At 41.8% G+C, this 6,120-nt stretch overlaps 1 pseudogene; it reads right to left on the bottom strand.

The window, feature by feature from the left end:
* Positions 1-5,108: 5,108 nt before the first annotated feature.
* On the bottom strand, positions 5,109-5,700 carry LOC148123265 (large ribosomal subunit protein uL5 pseudogene; annotated as a pseudogene).
* Positions 5,701-6,120: the final 420 nt, after the last annotated feature.

The raw sequence follows: 6,120 nt of genomic DNA, 5'->3' as shown, positions 1-6,120 counted from the left end.
CAATTAAAATACAAACTAGAGCCTCCTTCTATATCAGACATATTTCTACTTCCTGGTCTTCTAACAAAAGTCTTTTAAATTATTTTGTTTTAAGTTGCCATGGACTGAATTGAGTCCCCCAAATTAATTTACTGACACCCTCCATGTGACTGTATTTGGAGATAGGATCATGGAGACCTTGGAGGAGGTGAGTAAGGGTAAATGGGACCAGGAAGGTATAACTGTAGATGGAAGGCTCTCCTCCATCTAGCTCGGTCCCACTTGACCACTGGGTCCCCATAGCTGCTTATGAAATAGCCACACGGAGGTTTATTTTCAGCTGCAATTGTTTGGCTAATGGCTTAGGCTTATTACTAGCTAGCTCTCTCTTGTATAAATTAACCCATTTCTACTGATCTCTGTATCGCCATATGGATATGACGTAACCTCTAATCTGGCTTCTTTCTCCTTAAGATGCTGTTGGCATCTCTCTTCTTGGACGGCTGCAAGGCATCTCCCCAACTCTGTCTACTTTCTCTCTCTGTCTCTGTTCAGATTTCCCACCTGGCTTTACTCTGCTAACCCACTGGCCAAAAGGGCTTTATTCCCCAACCAAAAAGGCAGCACACACTTGCAGCATACAGAAGGACATCCCACATCATCAAACCTTGAACATACAGAACTTCTGTCTTTATGAAAGAGGAAGCAGCCACAGAGTGTTCATCTTCAGCTCTGTGAGTTAGACAGTGAGAGAGCATGGACTCCACCCACCAAGGAAGTTCTTACCCAACACCACACCATGCCAGAACCTGGCCTTGAACAGTCCAGCCTCCAGCAACATGAAGAAGAAATGATTTGTTGTTGTTTTTATTGTTATTTAAATCATCTATTTTGCTAGGGCAGTCCAAGGAGACTAACACAAGGGTTGCTTCATATTTGTTTAAGATTTATTCTCTTGTAAATATGTGTATTCTTGGAGGGAATGATGCTATGTGGGTATGTGCAGGTGAGTGCAAGTGCCCATGAAGGACAGAGAAGGCATTGGATTCCTTAAAACTGGAGTTACAGTCACTTATGAGCCACCCACCACAGGTGCTGGGAGCTGAGACTGAGTCCTCTGCAAGAGCTTCAAATGCCTCTAACCACTGAGCCACCTCATCTCAGGTCCTTGATTTTCTCTTTGATTTTGAATTTGGAAACAAGTCCTTCCTTGGGCTTTACTCTGCAAATATTTGTATTCGGTGACTTGACATGTCAATTTCTTATCAACATTTTGGGAAAAATCTTAATTTAAACATATGTCAATTTAGAAATCTTCCATCTTCTGGGTCATGCCTTTTACATTCCCTTTGTGAGATGCTGTCCACTGTCACTCATGAGATAGTCGTAAACCCTTTGTCCCAGCAGCATTCATGCTTCATAGTTAAACTAATGTTCCGTCTGAATTTGACGTTTCGTGTACAGCAGGAAAAGTAAACATGGTTAGCCAACTGGAGAGATGCAGGGGGATGTCCCTTTTGTCACGACTGTGTGTACAGATCTGAGAGAGCCTGTTTTCAGATTCCGTTCTGTTCTGCCGCTCTTCGTGACAGCTTCCTGTTCTAACTCATCGGCTTTTAATTAAATTATGAGATCTACAGTATCTCTCCCATGTCTCCTCCCTTTACTCTTGATGACTTGTGTTTACTGACTTTGTTAGTTTTTTAGTAGTTTCTCCATTTCATTAGGGACTTCTGAGAGTAAACTTTGGTCCCCTCTGAGACATGTTTACTCTGCCCTTAATTTCTTGATTTATTTCTGTGTCCTTCCTTCAACCTCCTTGGCTTTTAATTTTCCCTGTGGTTACTTTTTCAGAGCTTCCTGAGATGTAACACGACACTTTGACTCTCCAGCTTTTTCCCTGCTCTGATGTGTCCACTGAAGGTTATGCCCCCTCCCTTATTCCTGGTTAATTTTGTTCCAGATGCTTTATGTCGTATTTTATCATTCAGTGAAAAATGATTCCATTTTTATGCCGATTTCTTCAGAACCAATGGGTTGCTCAGAAATGCATTGCATCATTTTTAAATGGTTTGAAGGTTTTCTAGTTATCTTTTGGAACTTACTTCTTGCTTAATTTCCCCGTGGCTGATAATATGTGACATGTCATTGTCATCTTTTAAAATTTCTTGCTACTGCCTTATCCCAGAAAATGCGGTTCATATTGGTGAAGAAATGTCCCACATGTACTTGAAGGATAATCGAGGAAGTGTGGAATTTGTATGTGTAGGCAAACTTAGGGAATGATAGAACAGAAGCTGCCTCCTTCATACCCTTACATATATGTTACCTGGAGATGTCGCAGCAGTGTTTGAGACATTATATTAAAATAACTGCTTATTCTAATATTGATCACTATTTGCTCTTCAAATTCAATTTTGAGGGTAAATATGTTGCTGTCTGCTTCATCTTAGCATAGATATTGCTTTCTATATTTAATGGTGCTATCATAAAAGATCTATACAATGTAGAATTATGCTTCTATGCAGTTACCTCCTCAAAGGTATCAATAGGCTTCATTTAGATCCATAAATATGCTTTTAGACAATATCTAATGATGTAGCCATGACTGACCTGGAACTCGTTATATAGACCAGGCTGACCTCATAATACAAAGATCACCTTTCTCTGCCTCCCAAGTGCTGAGATTAAAGGCATGTGCCAAGCCCAGAACGATACGTCTGTCTGTTCATCTACTCTGTCTGATGTTGGTGTAGACATTCAGTGTGTACACCCTACCTTCTTCTGTGGTGTTATTCCAACTCCTCAGCATCCTGGTATTCAGTTCATGGCTCTTCTGGTCGACATGGAGTAGCTTGGGAGGATGGGTCCCAGGAGCTAATAGTAAGTCATTTTAAATAAAATAAATAGAAGTAACATTGTCTGTACACCTGAACTTATTAAATATGGTCCAATTCACAGTACCTACATGTGGGTATGGGGAGGGGATAAAGTTCTCCAACCAATAACAGGGAACTTGAGACTAATTACTACAGCAAAATAGTAGAAGCACAGCTTCCCTCCTGGTTCTTGTATACTTTCAACTAGCGCTTGCCAGGACAGGTGTTTCACAAGCTATTTGCTAAAACCAGAGAAAGCTGTGGCCCTGAGTATATTGGGATCAGTACATGGAGACGGAGTTCTCTGAAACTAAAGCAATTTATTTGTCTAAAATAATATGTGTCCAACAGCAATCATATATATCTAAAAGAGATAAATACCCTGGCATTTCCCTCTTACAGTGAACAGTTGATTATACCCTAGCCGTGTGGAATTTTTAATTCACAACTCTCATATCTGACTCCATTGTTAGATCGAAATAGAAAGGAGAGTCTATTTATAGTCGTGGCACTGTGAATAATGCATCTGGCATTAAGTTCCAGACTTCTCTGACACATTCACATCATTGCTAGGGTGACCAAACCTTCATAAACGACATAATAAAATTCAAAAAATTATTCTTTCTCGGGATATTATTTGATGTAAAAAGCACTGAAAAGTGAAAATTGTTCAACCTCTCCAGTCATGACACACCTAAGCAAAGCCACAGAGGTAAACAAAGACAGACTATATTCTGTGTGTGTGTGTGTGTGTGTGTGTGTATAGACACGTGCACGCATGTACACACACACACACACACACACACATACACACACAAAGCACGCAATGTGATGAAAAAGACCAGGCCCATCTATATAGATTTATTTGCAAAATATTATGCCCAGAAATATTTGAATGCCCTAAGTTTGTCAAGGCAGCTGGATGGTAAAATGTTATAACCTCTGAAGTCAAGAAATTTAAATTTATGGTCACCACATTAAGCATAGATGTTAAAGCATTAAAGTTAACACCATACAGAGTCATATAAAATATTGCATGTGCAAAGGGGCTGAGTTACGTCCATACTGGGAACCATAATTTAGAATTTCCTGACTTCTGAACATGTAACACATCACAGTAATTGATCTAACTCCTTGGAGCTAATATAAAATATCTTGTTAACATGTTTTCTGTCCAATTCTTTCATCATTTGCCTTTTGGCTCTTGGAGAAACAATCCATCACGTTAGAATGCTTTCACACACCTGCACAGAGCTAATATCGCAATGGAAAAACCAAAGCAACCAGCATTGAGTGAAAAGATTTGTAAATCACTTAAGAGTGCTGGGAATGTAGGCACTAGATCTGGATCATGTCAAGTGATATTTAGCCCTTGTCATTAATACTGTTTCCTTTGCCTTGTCGTGATAGCTGCCTCACGATTCTGCTGGATGTGGTGGGTACAGGGTACCAGTGTACTTACTCATACAGAATATGCACTGCTAACTTGAAAAGCTAATATTGTATACAAAAGAAAGGGAGGATGGCTTATCTCATGGTGGGATGTATCATGTTAATTTTATCCACAATAGAACCGTATTCCTTTTTTAATCTGTGTGAGCATGCTGTGTGAGCATGTCAGGGTAGGAGCTGAATGTGCATTTGTTATGAGTATAGTGGAGGCCAGAGAAAGGACAGAAATGCCATCCACCTCTTTTGAGTCTCCCACTGGTCTGGATCTTACTTCTTACACTCAATGGTCTGGCCAGTGAACCCTAGGGGTTCTCTTGTATTCATCTCCCCAGTACTAGGATGACAAGCACAAGCTACCACACCTGGCTTTCAACTGTGGTTTCTAGTGAATAAACTCAAGTGTAGCAAGCACTTTACTGGCTGAGCCATCTCCCCAGCTCCTAAGACTCACACTATTTAAGGCCATTTTCTGTCAAATGCCAGGGTTATGTGTGCCTTCTCTGCACTCACCTTTCACCTCTTGCTCTCCTTTTCGCTGGACTGAGTCTTCAATTCACATTTTTCTTAATGCAAAGGCCTTGTGCCTTGCTTCATGCCAGGTAAAGAAAAACAAGTGACCAATGGTGCTAAAGAAATTATTATGTCCCTGGCACTGTTCAAAGCCCCATAGATGCATGGATTTATTGATAGGAGTAGGATAGCATTGGCTATCAATTCACAGAGCAAATCTGACCTACAGGCTCTTTGGCAAATAATGGACTTTACAAACATGGCCTCACTCATTCATCTGGGTTTTTTTTTTCTGAGAAAAATTTTATTGGCCTTTTGGATAAAATTTATTTGCCAGGAAGGATGATCCCATCATACTTCTGCTGGAACAAGCGCATGGCTTCCTTCTTGCTGATTCTGTGTTTGGCCCCAATGTAGCCTGTCCTGTGCCTTTTGTCTGCGATGCTGAAACTTGGCCTGCCCAGCACCACATAGAAGTCCAGGCCGTAGATCCCAATGCTTGGGTTATATTTGATGTCCAGGTCAATGTGTTCTTGAATCCCAAAGCCGAAGTTCCCAGTATCTGAGAAGTTATTTTTCTGTAACTCATACTCTCGCGCCATCAGGCCTTTCTCCAGAATTTTTTCTGCTTTGGCTCCACGGACAGTACCGTGAACAGCAATCTTTTCCTTTCTCCTGATGCCGAGGGACATGATGGTGTACCTAGCTTTGGAAAAGACAGGTGTCTGGCCTGTGAGCTGCTCCAACACCTTGGCTGCCCGGGTCAGTCTGTCCCCGCTCTTCCCAACACAGATATTGAGGCAGAGCTTGCGGAGGCGAAGTTCCTGCATGGGGTTCTCCTTTTCACCTTGATCTTGTGACCTGATGGAGGACAGGAAGAGAGAGCAGGACCCATCTGGGGGTTTTCATGCTTGTTTTATAGAAGAGCAATAGAGTTGAGTCATTGCAATAATTACAGCTGGCAAAAATAGGAAGGGAGGGAGGGAAGAAGGAAGGGAGAGAGGGAGGGAGGGAGGGAGGGAGGGAGGGAGGGAGGGAGGGAGGGAGGGAAGAAGGAAGGGAGGGAGGAAGGGAGGAAGGAAGGAAGGAAGGAAGGAAGGAAGGAAGGAAGGAAGGAAGGAAGGACATTTACTCTCTGGTGTTCATAAAAAACATCTGTCTGCCCTGCAGAGGATGTTCCTCCTCTCTATGCAGAGACCCTCCCTCTCTAGGCGGCACAGATAGAAGAATATCATCCACAGCATCTCTGACCTTCAGAAAAGAGAGGTTTCAGGAAAATCACAGTTTGCCACTCCAAGTG

This window comes from Myodes glareolus, chromosome 1 (assembly GCF_982192425.1).
Source record: "Myodes glareolus chromosome 1, mMyoGla1.1, whole genome shotgun sequence".
Lineage (NCBI taxonomy): Eukaryota > Metazoa > Chordata > Mammalia > Rodentia > Cricetidae > Myodes > Myodes glareolus.
Note: the sequence above shows the minus strand (reverse complement) of the source record. Positions and strands in the feature narration are given on the sequence as shown.